Source organism: Onychomys torridus, chromosome 8 (assembly GCF_903995425.1).
Source record: "Onychomys torridus chromosome 8, mOncTor1.1, whole genome shotgun sequence".
Lineage (NCBI taxonomy): Eukaryota > Metazoa > Chordata > Mammalia > Rodentia > Cricetidae > Onychomys > Onychomys torridus.
In genome coordinates this window covers 93,481,349-93,499,376 of record NC_050450.1, presented here as the reverse complement: position 1 = coordinate 93,499,376, position 18,028 = coordinate 93,481,349, and positions in this window count along the sequence as shown.

Below are 18,028 nucleotides of genomic sequence, written 5' to 3'. Positions count from 1 at the left end.
ATTTTTAAATACAATATACCTCATAAGAAGGACTTGCACTAAGTCCACAAAGTGCCCTAACTTTGCCCTAGACCTTCCTGTGGTCCTAGTGCCTCTGTCTCTAACTGTCCAAATGGCCTCGATCTGCCTTCCCTGTATGACCACTCATCCCAGCGTTCCCTCCCCTGACAACTTGAAGTCATAAATCCAGGCCCACCTTTTCCTTTCGACTTTCTCTCTTGAATAAACAGTAATAGTTAGCATAGATTGATCGCCTACTGCATGCAAGTACTTTACTGTCTTAAGTATACTTCCCTTGTAATCCTGACATCAGATGAGTAGCCTCAAGTTTTCGATCTGAGACCCTGAGTTTAAATGACGAATTTCTCAGGGCACACTCAGCGATGGATACAGTCCACAGTCTGTCCTCATTGGCTTCTCTATTGGTTGTGATAAAACACTGATCAACTTGAGGAAGAAAGGGTTTATTTTCTCTTACGACTCCAAAGTCGTAATCTACCACTGAGGGAAGTCTGGAGGGACATGAGCTCAAAGCAGGGACCTGGAGGCAGAAACTGAAGCAGAGACCATGGCAAAAGGTTGTTTAATGGCTTACTTTCTTTGGCTTTCCTTTCAGATATAAGCCAGGAGCACCTGCCCAGGGGTGGCACTGCCCACAGTGGGCTGGGCCCTCCCACTTCAGTCATTAATCAAGAAAATGTCCCCATGACCCATGCTCACAGTCCAAAAAATGCCACCACAGACATCCATAGGTCTAATGGAGACAATTCTTCAGCTGAGATTTCCTCTTTCCAGGTGACCCTACTTTGTGCCAAGTTGATAAAAACTGACCAGCTCAGGACCCAAACATAAATGCCACTCTTTATCACTCACCTCAGGAAAATGTTTAAAATGTAAATAAGAAAATAGACCACACTGTTTTGGGAAAATGTGAGCCATCTTGCAATGAAATTATTCTGATTTTCTCACAGCCCTGGAGATAGAGCTGAGGACCTTGTACACTCAGCAGTTGCTCCTGAGTTACATCCCCTCCCCAAAGGATTCAGATACTTGTATAAATTAATTTTTTCTCATAAATCTCATTTTCTTTTGATCTCCAACCAATGACTTCTAATGCATTATCTTCAGTATTTCCCCCACCAACTCCCACCTCAGCCTTTTGATGAATATTTTATAATTTTTAGACTGACAGTTAAAAACATATCCACAAAGAGGAGCTACTAGTTAAAAGGTTTTAATAAATCCCTTCTTTGTGAGGTGAAAATTTCACGTAAAATGTTCATAAGCAAGCCGTCATGTACTTACCACTGTCATTCATAAATGGTTGACAAATGGTGTTTGTGCTTACCGAATGTGTATAGCTGTGATACATGCCGTGAAGCACATATCATTGATGTGAGGGAAGCTGCTGTCCCCTCACAGTCTATTTGGGAAACAAAATGCCTACAACATTTAAAAATGAATACAGTGTCTGCTAAAATTAAGTGTTACCAAAAGTAAAACAGTGAGTTCTGTAGTATTTCACAAGAAGGAGAGAGAGAAATTTGACAGGGGCAGTATAGGACGACTTCTTGAGGAAAGTGAAATAAAAGCAGGTAGAAGGGAAAGAGAGGAGGACAGGCCCTGGGACTCTAAAGGTTGAGAGGGGAGACAGGGATAACAACAAACAAGAACAAGGAAGAGCTTGGGAAACTAAATGTGGCTGAGTCAAGTATGTACTCATAAGGAGATCTCAGTTGCTAAAAGGGTGGACAGGTAGACAGAAGCAGACCTCAGAAGGTCTTTCCATGTAGAAAAGGACCCATCATCAATCTTTGGGCATAAGAATGACAGAAAGGTAGTGTTTAAAGATTCATCTCACAGGATAGGTTTCAATGGGAAGGCACAAATGATCAGAATCTGGTTAAGATAGTGCTGTTTCATAAGCTACAGAAGATGGTCCCTGAAAGTCAAGGAGCATGGCAGTGGAAATAAGAACAGTGTCAATGAGAACTGCATGGGAAAAATTAACAGAACTTTCTGGATAACTTGATACATGGGTTAGAGAACAATGAGGGACTCTGAATACAGCATGATGAAAAGTCTAGCTGCCCAGAATACTTGTGTACCAGTGATGAAAAAAGGAGAGTCAGAAAGGCTAGATACTTTGAGGCATTTGTAGTGGTTCTTTACAACTTTTAATTACATATCTCTTCCTGTGAGACTCTGATACATTATTCATAGAGGAAAATGCACTCATATATATTCGATAATTTGTAAGGTACACTCATATACTTGATACCCAGAGAGCTCTTGGTCCAACCTGGGCCAATCAGAGCCCATTCTAGAATTTTTCATCTTTATATCCAAAGGATCTTCACTCCCTAGTGGGCAAATCTATGAATACTAACACAGGAGCCTGGGAAATAGAATGATCAGGCATACCCTGTGAGGACAGTCTGATGGAAAAAAGAAATGATCTACAGATCAAAAATGAGAGGTAGATTGACCATGTCCTAATGGTAGTCAAGTCCTTGGATCTGTCTCACTCCCATCCCTGGGGTCTGGTAGATACCCCAGTCCCTTATTGATAACTCCTTCATGGTTAGGTTTATTTGAACCAGATTTCTGCTAGTTAGATAAGAGTCTTGCTTAATAGACAGGTTAAACATAAGCATTTAATTAATCATTCTCTTTATGGACTCTGTGTTTAACATGCTGGAAAGACATCCAAGCAGAAACAGGCACTAGATGCACAGAACTTAGAAGAGAATTCAAGGACAAGAACTATAGCATGAGTCAAGAGGAGGGCCCCTGACCTTAACTGACTGCCATCAAGTCCCTATTCAAAAATCATACAATCGTAAGTAGGTTATCCTACATTTCTAGATCTTGGGTTAGTAGTTTGTGAATGGGAATTTTGAAACTATGACTAAGTTTTCAGTATGTGTATTTTACTACAATAAAAAATTGGGGGACTGGTGAGATAGCCCAGTGGGTAAAGTTACTTGCCATTCAAGCCTGACAAATTAAATCCCCAGAATCCACTTGTCTTAGGGTTTCTATTCATGTAAATTGACACCTCGACCATGCCAACTCTTTTTTTTTTTTTTTTAGTTTGGTTTTTTCGAGACAGGGTTTGTAGCTTTGGATCCTTTCCTGGATCTCCCTCTGTAGACCAGGCTGGCCTTGAACTCACAGAGATCCACCTGCCTCTGCCTCCCAAGTGTTGGGATTACAGGCGTGCACCACCACCACCACCACCACCACCACCACCACCACCACCACCACCCAGCTCCATGCCAACTCTTAAAGGAAAACATTTAACAGGGTGGCTTATAGTTCAGAGGTTCAGTCCATTATCATCGTGGTGGGACATGGCAGCATGCAGACAGATGTGGTGCTGGGAGAAGGACTGAGAATTTTATATCTTGATGTGCTGGCATCAGGAAGTGAACTGAGACACTGGCTGAGGCTTGAGCATATGTGAGACCTCAAACCCGCCTCCACAGTGACACACTTTCTTCAACAAGGCAATATCTACTCCACAAGGCCACACCTCCTAATAGTGCCACTCCCTTTGGGAGCCATTTTCTTTCAAACCATTACATTCCACTCCCTGGCCCCCAAAGGCTTGTAGCCATATCATAATGCAAAAATGCATTCAGTCCAACTTCAAAAGTCCCCATAGTCTATAACAATCTCTAACTTATTTAAAAGTGTAATATTCAAAGTCTCTTCTGAAATTCATACAATCTCTTAATTGTAATCTCCTGTAAAATCAAAATAAAAAAGCAGATCACATACTTCCAACATATAATGGCACAGGATATACATTACCATTTCAAAATGTAGGGAAGGGAGCATAGTGAGGAAATATTGGGCCAAAGCAAGACTGAAAACCAGATGAGCAAACTCCAAACTCTGCATCTCATGTCTGATGTCAAAGTGCTCTGCAGATCTCCAGCTCCTTTCAGCTTTGTTGACTGCAGCACACTTCTTCCTCTTGGGCTGGTTCCACTCCCTGTTAGCAGCCCCCCTCAGCAGGTGTCCCATGGCTCTGGCATCTCCAAAATCTTGGGGTCTCCAAGGCAATCCAGGCTTCAACTTCACAGCTTCACATAATGACCTCGTTAGGCCTCCATTCAGGGACACCCCTGACACATGCCTGGGCTTGTGTCTTTCCTTAGTCACTGAAGCAAATTCCATAACCCCTTTCTTCTATCTTTAACTCTAAAGCCAGAACCATGAGGCCAAAAGCTGCCAAATTCTGCTGCTTTTACTGGGGCTAGAATGTGGCCCCCTTGTTCAATTACATCTTCAACAGCTTTCTGTTTTCCATGGTTTCCTTCATGTTTTCATGGTTTCCTGAGCTTGGTTTGGCTGTTCTGGAATTTGCTCTGTAGACCAGGCTGGCCTCAAAATCAGAGATTCACCAGCCTCTGCCTTCCAGGTGCTGGGAGTAAAGACAAGCAAGACCACACCTGGTTATAAGCTTTTCTTTAATTCCTTTTCATAAGTTGGAAACTTCTCTGGGTAGGATCTTGCCCTGAGGTCACCACTCCCTCTACTCCATTTCTTAATCTGCTTATCTTCTTGAACACAGGCCTTCACTCCACTTCCTGGTGCTCCTTTTCTCTTCAAATTGTTCTGCATCTTGTTTGTTTTCTTGCTCTCTTGCTCCTTTTCATTATAAATCGACAGTAGAGTTGCCACTAATAATCACACGACAGTCTATACTAGGCTGTTTTGAGATTTCCTCTGCTAATGGAATTGATCCAAAACTCTTCACTTTAGCTTCAGGCAGCCTTTTCAAAGGAGGGCAAAAAGCAGCCACATTCTTCACCAAAATATCACAAGAACAGTTATTAGGCCACATACTAACATTCTTTTCCTCTGAAACCTTTTGATCCAGGAACCCACAGTTCAAATCACACTTAGCACCACTGTCTTTCATGCTCCTTAATGGGATCCTTCCATGGCCCATTAAGCAGCACTTAAAGTGATCAACTGCTTTTCTAATCCACAGTACCAAGGTCCATAGTCCTTCAAACAAAAGCATGATCAGCCTATCAAAGCAATCCCCCAGTCCCTGGTACCAACTTCTGTCTTAGTGTTTCTATTGCTGTGAAGGGACACCATGACCATGCAACTCTTATAAAAGGTGGCTTGCAGTTCAGAGGTTCAGTACATTATCATCATGGGGAGGGGTGGGGACAAGGCAGTGTGCAGGCAGATGTGCTGGGAGAAGGAGCTGAGAGTTTTATATCTTGATATGCTGGCATCAGGAAGTGAACTGAGACACTGGCCATAGCTTGAGCATATATAGACCTCAAAGCTCACCTCCACATTGGCACACTTCCTCCAACAAGGCCACACCTCCTAATAGTGCCACTCCCTTGGGGACCATTTTCCTTCAAACCACCCACCACACCATGTGAAGCTGAAAGGAGAGAATAAATTGCACAAAGTTGTATGTCCACACCTGCTCATTCATATGCTTGCTCTCCCTCTCCCCAATAATAATAAACAAAACAAAAATCATTTCTTTAAGAATTATGGGGAAAACCCAATTTAATTGTATTGATGTCAGGATTAAATTAGTAAATAAAAAAATTACCTGGCTTATAACCAAGTTTCCAAAGTGGTGTCATTCAGTGTTATAGGCATAAAGTACATTGTTTAATGTAATCTTCATAAAACTGTAGAGATTAGAATTATTATTCCCATTTTATTAGATGAAAACACTGAGGCTTTGTGTAGCCTGCCCTGAGTCCCATAATAATAAAGTCTTAATTTAAATACTGATCTAGAATAATTGAATAGAAACTAGAAGGTTTTCATTACAATTGATAGAGAATACTGTTCATCCTAAGAATTAATGTATCAAAATAAGGGAGGTTAGATAACCCTAAACCATTTGCAGATTGAATTCATCACTTCTAAGAAGAGAAGGGGATGCACTGGACTTTGGACTCAACCTGCCAGGTCCTGAGGTAGGCATGTCCCTAATGTAATGTTCCATACATCTGGCTAATATAGGTTAATATCTACCATAGTTTAGTTTCTTTTGCTTACCATACAATATCACACACTGGGTAATCTAGCCAGATAAATCTTTCTCTCCCACTGGTACCCGAATAACCAGTCAGAGGCTTAATATTAATTATATTCTGTTTGGTCTATGGTTCAGGCTTCTTGCTAGCTTGCTATTACACCTTAAATTAACCCATTTCTATTCATCTATATTTTGCCACATGGCCGTGGCATTACCAGTCCACTGGCATCTTGTTCCTTGGGTGACTGGATGGCATCTGCCTTGACTCTGCCCTTCTTCTTTCTGTATCTTTCCTTGGATTTCCCTCTTGGTTATAACCTGTCTTGCCATAGGCCAGAGCAGCTTCTTTATTCACCAATGGTAGCAACATATAGTCACAGCATTCAGAAAGCCATCTCACAGCACTTCCCCTTTTCTGTCTAATAAAAAAGGAAGGTTTTAATTTTAACATAGTAAAATTACATATAACAAAACAGTTATCAAGCAAGAATTACAGTTACAATATCTAGTCTTTGTATTTGGCAAAAATTAAAGAAAATATTCTATCATCTATCCTATCTTTGTGAGACTAGAGGGTTTTTTTTGGTTTTTGTTTTTTTGAGACATGGTTTCTCTGTGTAGTTTTTGTGCCTGTCCTGGATCTTGCTCTGTAGACCAGGTTGGCCTTGAACTCACAGAGATCCGCCTGGTTCTGCCTCCTAAGTGCTGGGATTAAAGGCATGCACTATCATCGCCCAGTGAGAATGAAGTTTTATATCTAATTTACCTTTTATCATAACAAAAGAAAACTATAATTATAATTATCTAGTCTTCAACTCTATCAAGGACCCCAGGAGGATATAATATTATCTGAGTAAACAGGAAGTGCATTGCAAGCAACTTCCAAAATTCTGTAAATGACAGAGACATCTAGCTATCTGGACAGTCGCCAGTCACCCAAAGTTCTTTCAGAACATTGGTGCATCCATCTTCAGCCTATAGAGCTAGAGTCTCTGGCAGACTTTTTACTGAAGCAGGAACTTTGAAACTGTCCTACCTACATTGATAGTTTGTCAGTCATTTTCCTTTGTGTCTTGTAGAATGCCTGGCAGTTTCTTTCATGAAGCAGGAACCTTGAAGGACTGTCCCACCTTGTTTTGGCAAGTTCAGCAGTCATTTTACTGTGGGTCCTGTATATCCAGTTTATATAGCATATTGTCAAGTTGTCCAGGCAAGAGTAGTTTCTTACCCAAATGGCCAACCTTTTCAACATTGTGAGCAAGCTCCATAACAAATTTCTTTGATGCCCATCATCTTCTTTGAAGTAATTGGTGCTTCGAGGAGTAGATGTGTCTCACTGTCCAGAAAAGTCTAAGTTCTTAAAACATTTTAAATTTCATATTCTGTAGATCTTTGAAGTGTTTGAAGATTATCTACCTAATTGAAATATATCTTTGTATACCTAGAAAACTAACATGACTATAAGTTTGATATCATAGATGATTATTAATCTGTGTTTCTTAATAGTACATTATAATTTTAAATGAGTTACATAAGTATAAAACCTTAAACAAGAGTAGAAATATACATACAGTGTAACAAAATTGACCTTAAATTTGTATTAAAATAACCAAAATTCATAGTAATATAAAATATGTAAGATTAATAGTTTTTTTATTAAAGTAGATTCAATAATCTACCCTTTTTTCCTATCATTTATATATCATATTCCCCTTTCTTCTTTTAGAAAGAGATTGACTATGACCAATAACAATTTGTAACTAAACCCTCTAAATAAAGACAAACATGCATAATCCATTTTTTGGGAATATAGGCATAGTTTTCTAGGCTATTTCTTGATGATTGGGGGCATTGGCAATCTTATGGGGATCCTGAGAAAATTTAGGATTATGGTCAAGTTCTGACTGGAGTAACCTGTGAGGCTGCATCACCTTGAAGCTGTTCTGAATGTTGGATCATCTGGAGATTTCTCAGAAGGTCTTCCTTGATGGAACCATATTCACCTGGAAGGAATCCACAGCTTCTCATCTTCTGTGGAAACAAAAGCAGAACTTCTTTTCCAAAGCAACATATCCTTAGACCCAAATTTTGAAGTCAAGATACCTTTAAGATATATATGTTGGTTTAATTTAGCAGCCCCTAATATCAAATGTCTCTCTGCAGTTAAAAATCCCAATGACAACATAATAACATACAGTATCCAGACTCTCTGTGTATTTTCCAACTTTACATGGCTTTTTAAAAAATTTTATTTCTTTTTATAAGGACTTTCTTTATCCTTTTTCTTTTTTTTCTCTCAAGCCTATGTATAATTTTAAACACAGTGTAACCCGTTTCAAGTTTGTTTTTTTTTCCATCTGAATTTGTTTTATTATGTATCTTTAATCCTTTTCTGGCCAGGAGAGTTTTTAAACTAAGCTGCATGACTAGGACAAAAGTGTGGCTTTGGATGCTGACTCTACCCTGCTCAGCTTTTCAACATTGTGCAGGTACCAACGAGTTACCCTTACCTCTCCAATTCTGGGAAGCAGTTTAAGTAGCATGTAGCTGTGTTTTTAAGCCTGAGGCTGTGCTCCCAAGCCCTGAGGCAGTGGCTGGGAGAAGCCTCTCTGTACCACAGTCTGTCTATGGGAGAGACTGCAGAAATCCACCACACTGCTGAGTTTGGCGGCTGGTGGCCAACTCTATCTCGAAGGCAGCTGTCAGGAGAAGCATCTCTGCACTGCTGCATGAGACTGAGACTGGGAATCCCAGTGTGGCTCCGTTTCTGTGTGTTCAGAATCTTTATAAAGCTTTCTCAGGTCTATGTGGATCAGTGCCCAATGGTGGGTGTCAAATGTAGCCAGATAAATCTTTCCTACTCACTGGTACCCGAATAACCAGTGAGAGGCTTAATATTAATTATATACTGTTTGGTCTATGGTTCAGGCTTCTTGCTAGCTAGCTATTACACCTTAAATTAACCCATTTCTATTCATCTATGTTTTGCCACATAGCCTTGGCGTTACCTGTCTACTGGCATCTGTTCCTTTGGCAGCTGGATGGTGTCTCCTCCAAATCTGCCCTTCTTTCTGTATCTTTTCTTGGAATGCCTGCCTGGCTATAACCTGTCTTGCCATAGACCAGAACAGCTTCTTTATTAACAATGGTAGCAACACATATTCAAAGCATACAGAAAGACCATCCCACAGCAGGATAAGTCATAAAAGAGTTTCATTTTGCTGGGCGGCAGTATCTCACACCTTTAATCCCAGCACTCAGGAGGCAGAACCAGGCAGTTCTCTGTGAGTTCAAGGCCAGCCTGGTCTACAGAGTGATATTCAAAACTACACAGAGAAACTGTCTCAAAAAAGCAAAAAAAAAAAAAAAAAGAGAGAGAGAAAGAGAGTTTCATTTGGTCCAAGGTCTGAACCATATCTGGTGATGGCCTTTTTTCTTGCAAGTGACCTAGCCAAGCTGACATTTGTAGTAGACTCACTCTCCAAATAATATATTAGTCCATTAATCACATGAATGGATCAATTCATCTATGAGGACAGAGCCATAATCACATCTTACCTGGTACTCTCTCTTAATATCTTATGATGGGGACTAAATTTCACCATGAGTTTCAGAAGGAAAAATCATAGTAACATTATTAACATTTAAATCATAAAACCTACTCTGACTTTTCACTCACTAAATTTAAACCAATTAACTTTAAGTTTCCTGAAGAGACAACAGGGATTGTGACTACTCAGTTCATGGCTACTTCTCACATTCAACAAAATATCTACTGTGTATATAATAGATCCTGGATAAATATTTGTGAATTTCAGTTTTTAATCATCTACTTCAAATAATCAAATTGGTTAAAAATGGGGATAGAAAAAAAAACATTTATTACATCACAAATGTTCTAGCCCGTGTATTAGTAATATTTTCCACTGTGAAATTAATAAATTAGGCTTCTGGAAAATAAAAATAATTTATCATTATTTCAGTTAACACTAAATTACCCTGCCTGAGTCCAATCAACTCTAAATCATGGACAGGCTGGAATTTCAGGCTTGTAAAGGACAAGATTGTGGCTCAAGCTAACCTTTGAGTCAACCTCCCTTCAAAGAACCTCTGCTTTACCAGCATGTCATTTCAACTTTTGACAACTTGAAACTGTGAAAATAAACTAACTTACCAGCAAAATTAAGATGCTGTGTTGTAGAGTGCATCACTAGGAACTTGTTTATTTGGGAGATGAGAACATCAGCAAAGCAGAGAAGCAACAGGCAGAAAATACATCCCTGTGCTTGGTACTGAGCTGATTCCTTGCTTCTCTCCAGTTAGAAAGTATAAATATTGATAGTGCTCATTTCATAAATGATAATTGGACTAGTAAAACAGGAAGGATAAAGCCTCATTTGGAATATTCTTTACATAGAAACTTAGTTTATTTCCTATCTAATTTCAGTTGCTGTTAGTTTTTTTTGAAACAACCTCACTGTGTAACTCAGAGTAGCCTCAAGCTCACTGTATGCTACAGAGTAGCCTTGAACTCAAAATCCTCCTGTGCTTCCTCCTGGGTGTTGGGTTTATAGGTGTGTATCACCTTGAGTAGTTTGAAGATAGTAGTCATCAGCAGATACATAGTTGCCACAATTCAAAATGGCTGAGGAATGACATTAGATAGTGTAAAAGTTTTAGTTGCTCTGAAAATGGAGACATAAACATTGACAATAATCAAGTGTTTTCTGTTCATAAATGCCACCTTTTTCTTAAGGGTAGCATTCTATAGAAATGATAACACTCTTGTTATTATGGGTGCTTATTACACTCAGATAAAAGAGAATGATATTAATGCACTACTAGTGAAATGAACTTTGAGTTGGTTCTCCAATAGTTGCATGTGTTTTAATGAATCTGGCATACCCCTGCACTTAAAGTCCATAGTATTTAAATGGCAGGTAATAAGTACTAGAGGACAGTCAGCAAAAGTGATCAGTCATTGCAGTGAAAGGTAACATAGTCATGGTTTAGTACCAGAGATCCATGAGGCAAGAACCAAAGTGGATCAGGAATACACAGAGTTGTGTAAATTACCTTTGTTTTCTTTCGTACTATCAAATGCACTTAATGGTTAAGCAACTAGGGCTTTGGGTGTGAAGTGAAATTTGTATCTGATAGATGTAAAATACAGATGTTTTAATTGTTAAAATAACGTGTGGATGAGATGGGAGTAAGGAAAAGAAGATATAGATTGAACTTTATCCAAGTCATCTGAAACCAAATGAGCAGTTTTTCTAGGTTTGGTCCAGACTGTGACACACATTGTGATGGGAAGAGAACAAGTCAGGAGGCAGTGGAGGAAAAGGGAAAGGAGCATTTTAATATTATGTTACCAACCTAATAATTGTAATGAAACTTCACTTATGTGGAACTTGGCCACCTGGCAATGTCTGTCTAGAGCACAGCAAAGACTCGAGGGAATCCAGGAGATGAAAAAAGACCTCCATCTCTGGAAATAGTCCATGCCTCAAAGATCATGTCCATCACTTCTAGACACGCACCAAAGCTTTCTCAGAGGCTATTAATTTTTACTGGATTCAATTTTAAAGGCTTTGTCAATCTGGTCTCCAAGCCTTGAAAAAGTAAACAAGAAGGAAGAGAAACTCTCCCAGCAGACCATCAGAGAGCAGTCAAAAGAGCAAGCTGGATGCCTGCAGACAGGTGGGGTCAGAAACTGCAGAGTCATCGGTTTAATGGTCAAAAGGCCTTGGGGAAGAAATTTTGAAAATTGATGCCTATATTAACCATGAGTAATCAAGAAAGGTAATTTGCATTCCACACAAAGACACTTCCTGAATTAGGCAACATGCAATGTCTTGTAAGTCATTCCATAAAGCACATAATAAAAAGGTGAAGGTGTGAGATCTTTCATATGACATCAAGAAAGGCAGAGAAGTAAGATGCACAAATGAAGGTCACAAAGTAGGCACCCCAGGCCAGAAGTGGGAGCTTTTGAGGGGATAATGGCCCTTCTTGGTCCTTTTTTGACTGTTTCCATTCCCAGTGAAGGGCCTGGTTGTGTCAGCCTATGTTATGACACTACTGTGTGTTTATCTTCTTTTTATTACTTTCTTATCAAGTCCAAAAAGCAGCTAAGAGATAGAAGGAACAAAAGACCAGTTTATAAGTGTAAGCAAAGCACTAAACATTTAAATTCTGTTGGCACAGCAGGCAGGCTGTTAAGTCCCAACTATTCTCAATAAGAAGCTACCATGGCCACATAGCAAGACTGCTACTACTTTAAAAAAAAAGTATTTTCAACTTATCTTAATTTTATGTTATCTATAGGATGACTGTATTGTAGATGAGACAGATGAATGTCACATATATTTTGAAGGATAATATAGAACAAAGATATGTGTATATAGAATAAAGATATATGTATAAAGGTGAACACTACACTAGTATCTAGAATTTTTTTAAATTGGAAGCAATCTAATTTATTAACCAACATGAAAAAATAGCATCATACATAAATGTTTGATGAATAATTATATAATTATACAATTATACTTTATTAGGCTATTTATATGGTCTAAAATTATGTTAAGTTTGGGAATTATTTATACAGTATAATTGCAACTGTGTACAAAAATTTAGGATGGAAAGCTCCGATGAGCAATAGCCACAAAACCAGAATTTAAACCTAGGAACAAACTATATGTGCAACACACACACACACCAAGAAATATATTTACCAGAAGACATTTTCAAAACCTGAAAAAAATGAAAAGTTATATCATGTCCCCTTATGGGAGACTCAGTATTGTAAAGATGCTATTTTATGCAAACATTTGTCAAACATAATGTAGTTAACAATCAAAATTACAGTAGGTTATTAATGAAGTTGGCATACTAATTCTAAAATTCATCTGTGTCCTGGTTTGTTTCTCTGTTGCTGGGACAAACACTGAACAAAAGCAACTTGCAGAAGAAAAGTTTGTTTGACTTACAGCTTATAGTCCATCATCGATGGAAGACAAGGCAGAAACTCCAGGCAGGAACCTGAATGCAGGAACTGAAACAAAGGCCATGGAGGAGTGCCTCAGATTGTCTTGCTCTTTGTGGCTTGCTCAGCTACCTTTCTTATACAATCCAGGCCCAAGTGCCCAGAGATCATGGCACCACCCACAGAGGGCTGTACTCATCTACATCAATCATTAATCAAGAACATGCCCTGCAAATTCCCACAGGTTAATCTGATGGCGGCAATTCCTCAGTTGAGATGCCCCTTTCCCAAGTATGTGTAGTTTTGTGTAGAGTTGACAAAAACTACAACAATCTGGAAAAGTATATACTTCAGAATGATTATGATATTTTTTTATTTGTTATATATTGACAGGGTCTCATTACTTAGCACCTCAAACAGACATCCTCCGGCCTCAACCTTCCAAAGCTAGGATTACGAGTATGAATTGTTACACCCAGGTAAGTACATTTTTTAAAAGTATAATGCTGGGTCTCTTCCTACCAGATAGGAAAATATTTTATAAGCCAGAGGTAGCAGTGTAGGCCTATAATCCCAACACTCAGGAGGTTGAGTCGGGAGAATTTGAGTTTGAGGCCAGCCTAGGACACAAAGCCAGATTCTGTCTCAAAACACAAAACAAAATGAAAACACATTTTAGAGTCATAGTAAGATGAGGTGTTGGCTCTCAAATAGAAAAATAAATTAATGAAAGAGATTAGATCATTGTTTGCAGACATGAGTGAAAGCATGTCAAATGGATGACAGTGAGTGTTGGGACAATTAGTCCTTCATTTAAAAAAATGATCTTCTACAGCACACTATTAAAAAATAAATTAACTTGGAATTCCTTGTGAATTGATATGGGCCAAGGCCTGAAGAGTCAGCAGCAAACACGGACCGCTGGTACATCTAGAGCCAAGCAAGCAGCAGCTGGCAGGGCTGGGGCTGCAGTGGATTCCAACATGGCAGAGAGCAAGTGAAACAGAGGGTAGCAAGAATAGGTCTTCTCCCCCCACTCCCCGGCCCCTCCCACCTCTCTCTCTCCTCCCCCCATCTCCGAGAAAGGCATTATAAACAGAGTGGCAAGCTTAAAGTGAACTGAGGATTGCTGAACAGGAGACACCAGTATGTTTGTGTATCCTTATCTCTTCCCTGGTTCTGCTGCCTATGCTGGGTTTGTGTAGGATAATCCTCTTGCTTTTAGAAAATACACACTGAAGCCAGATGTGGTGGCACATGCCTTTAATTTCAGCACTCTGGGGACAGAGACAGGCAGATCTCTGCAAATTCATGGCCAGCCTGGTCTACATGGAGAATTCCAGGCCAGCCTGGGCTACATAATGAAACCCTGTCTCAAGAGAGAGAGAAAAAAAGAAAGAAAAGAAAAAAGAAACAAAAGGAAGGAAGAAAAAGGAAAGAAGGAAAGAAGGAAGGAAGGAAAAGAGAAACACTGAAATCTCTAGTGTTTAGGGCTTTGTGTCCCTTTACTTTCAAATGGCTTAGAAAAAGAAGTGTGTATGTCGTATTTTGTGGAACGAAGGAGAGAAGGAAGAAAGGAAGGAAAAACGATGAGATGCTACAATAAGGAATCAAGGTGGAGAGGTTATTGTGACTTTCTGTAATTTTGAAATTATTTCAAAACAAGTTCAAAGATATAAATTTTAGATGGATTAAAAATGCAAATAATTTCATCTCTTAAAACCAGTGGTTCTCAACCTTCCTAATGCTGCAACCTTTCAAAACAGTTCCTCATGTTGTGCTGACCCCCAACCATAAAGTTATTTTGTTGCTACTTTATAACTGTCATTTTGCTACTTTTATGAATTGTAATATAAATATCTGATATGCAGGATATCTGACATGCAACACCAAAGGGGTTACAACCCACAGGTTGAGAAACACTGCTTAAAATATATTAAAAAATACTTTCATATATATACAGAAGTATTTACTACATATGACAATTTATTGTATTAATGTTAATAATAACAAAAAATTAAAATAGGAGTGGAGAGATAGCTTAGCAGTCAAGAGTACAGATTGCTCTTGTCAAGGGCCCGAGTTCAGTTCTTAGCACCAGAACTATGAAGCAGCCTGTAGCTTCAGCTTCTGGGCATCCAACACCCTCTTCTGGCCTCCACAGGCACCTGTACTCACATATGCATACCTACACAAAGACACACATGCATACACGTAATTAAAATAATACTTCTGAAAGGTAGAAATATAGGAAACATGCATTATAGGAAATGGTTAAATTTATCGGGACTATAGAATGTTCTACAAGCATTAAAAAAAATACAGTTGATTTATAACTACCAACATGGAAGGATTTCCAAGACATATTGTTACATGGAGCAGGAAGTACATAAAAAAAGTATGATCCCATCTCTTTTATTACAAAAAATAAAATAAAATATATATAACCGCTATGGCCCAAAGAGATGGCTCACTGGGTAAAGGCACTTGCCGAGAGAGCTGAGTAACCTGAGTTTAACCCCTGGGACTGACCTGGTAGGAGAGAAGCAACTCCTGTAAGCTGCTCTTTCACTTCAGTTCATGTGCTACAGCATGCATGGAACCACACATGTGCATATACTCAGACAAACAAAGCAGCTGCTATGGTTGAGCATGTGTGTGTGTGTGTGTGTGTGTGTATGTGTGTGTGTGTGTGTGTGTGTGTGTGTCTGTGTGTCTGTGCTTATAAACACAAAAATGTCTGTGAGAACACACTAAATGAATAACTGACTCTAGCGATGATTCTCAGTTCCCCACAATAGCCACATAATACTTTTATTACCTGAAGAAAAAAGCCTACGTCAGGGAGGGAGAGGCAGGAAAATCCATCTTTTCAAAGAGTTCTATTTAAATTGATTACAGTACTTAATGTTGGAAACTATCTTTAGGTAACTGGAAAATTCCTAGTCCAAACTGCACACATAGGGACTTGGCCTGGCCGAGGACTGTGCTCAGGTACACTTTATCATTAACTTAATAGAGGATTAGGCAGCCTGCTGAGCCACTCCTCACTTGCTGGGCCACACTCCAGAAGTGAATTCCCTTGCAGCTTTCCAAAAGGAGGTCAAACAAGTCCTCTGGGACTCTCAACAGAAAGTTGCCAAAGGCTAAATTTGGCATGGAAGCCAAGGCCTGGTCTGGACAAACCATGCCAGCATATGTCAGTTTGCTTTCAAGGCCCTGATGAGAATAGGAAAGACTGAAGAGCTGTTTCCAAGAGCAGCTTAGCAGGCCAAGCTGGAGTCAGGGCTGAACCTGAAGATGTTACAGTCTCCACTGCCTCCTAGACCACTCCTACCCCTGTTGGAAGCAGGTTTCAAGGCCCCTTTTCTTTCCTCAAGCAGTCTGTCCTGCCAACCTGCCCACTTCAAGTGTGGCCATGCTCAAGACAGAAAAAGAAAACCAGGAGTGGGTTTTTGTTTTTGTTTTTTTTTACTCTCTCTCTCTTCCTCCAAACCTTCATTTTTATTTTTATTTTATTTTATTTTATTTTAGGTATAATCTGCCAGTTTTATAAGTCAGTGACTGTTTTGGTCTTCTATTCTCCTCTGATATTTTATTGAATTATAATTCACATATACTAAAGTCCATTATTCGAAGTCTATAATTCAGTGCCTTTGATCACAGAGGTACAACCATCACAATATGTTTTAGAATACTTTCATCATTCCCGTTTCTCCTCAACCCTCCCAGGCCTCCACATGACTCATCTACTTTCTCTCTCATTTACCCTACTCATTTAGCATAAATGAAGTCATTGGGTACATGATGAGTCGTGAGTGACTTCCTTCCCTTCGCTTAATGTGATTGAAGTCCATGCCTGTGGTAGTATGTGTTGCTATTCTCTTTTGTTTTCCTTTCAGTTTCTTATTTTGTTTTAAGACAGGGTCTCATATGGTCTAGACTGACTTTGAACTCTTCATCCTCCTGCCTCCACCTCCCAAGAACTTTGATTAGAGGTGTGCACCACCATACATGGCTTGTGTCCGAACCCTAAATGGCTGGATGATAGTCTGTACGACACTTTATTTATCCGTACTGGTTGATGGATATTGGAATTGTTTCCACTTTAGATAAATATGGTTTTTTGTTTGTTTGGCTTTTTTTGTTTTTTAGAGAAATGAACAGTGACACTGTGAGTATGAGTGCACATATTTTGTGTGTGTGTACATTTTCACTCTTTTTGTTATATACCTGCAATCGAGGGATTGTGTAGTAACTTCATATACTTGAGTTCTTGAGAAACCATTAAGCTATTTTCCAAAGCAACTGTACCACTTTAAAATCCCAGCCAGCGATTTATGTCAGTTTCAGGCTCTCGACATCCTCACCAACACTGATATTTGTCTTTTTATTTTATTAGGATTTGTATGGGCTAGAGAGATGGCTCAGCTGTTAAAAGGTAGAGTCACAACCAAAATTATTTTATTATTATTTGTGTGTGTGTGTGTGTGTATGCACCTAAGGAGGCCAGGATCAGATCTCCTGGAACTGGAGTTACAGGTGGTTGTGAGCCACCTGACGGTGGTGCTGGAAATTAACTCTGGAAGAGCAAGAAGCAAGAAGCACTCTCTAATGCCCCGCCCACTCTCCAACCCATGGTAGTCTTTGTTATTACAGCTGTTCTAGTGGATGAAAAATGGCATTTAGTTCTGGTTTTAGATGGCATCTCCATACTGACTACTGATATTGCAACATATTTAGGCCAGTGAGATGACTCAGCAGCTAAGGGCACTTGCTGCCAAGCCTGACAACCTGAGTGTCATACTGGGATGCACACTGTGGAAGGAAAGAAATGACTCCTGCAAGGTGTCCTCTGACTTTCACGAGTGTGCCGTGGCACTTGTGTGACCACACAAACATATGCACACACACAAAGTAAATAATTAAATGTAATGTAAAGAATGTAAACATAGCTTTGAGGCTGGAAAGAAAGATGGCTCAGTGTTTAGGAGTGTGTA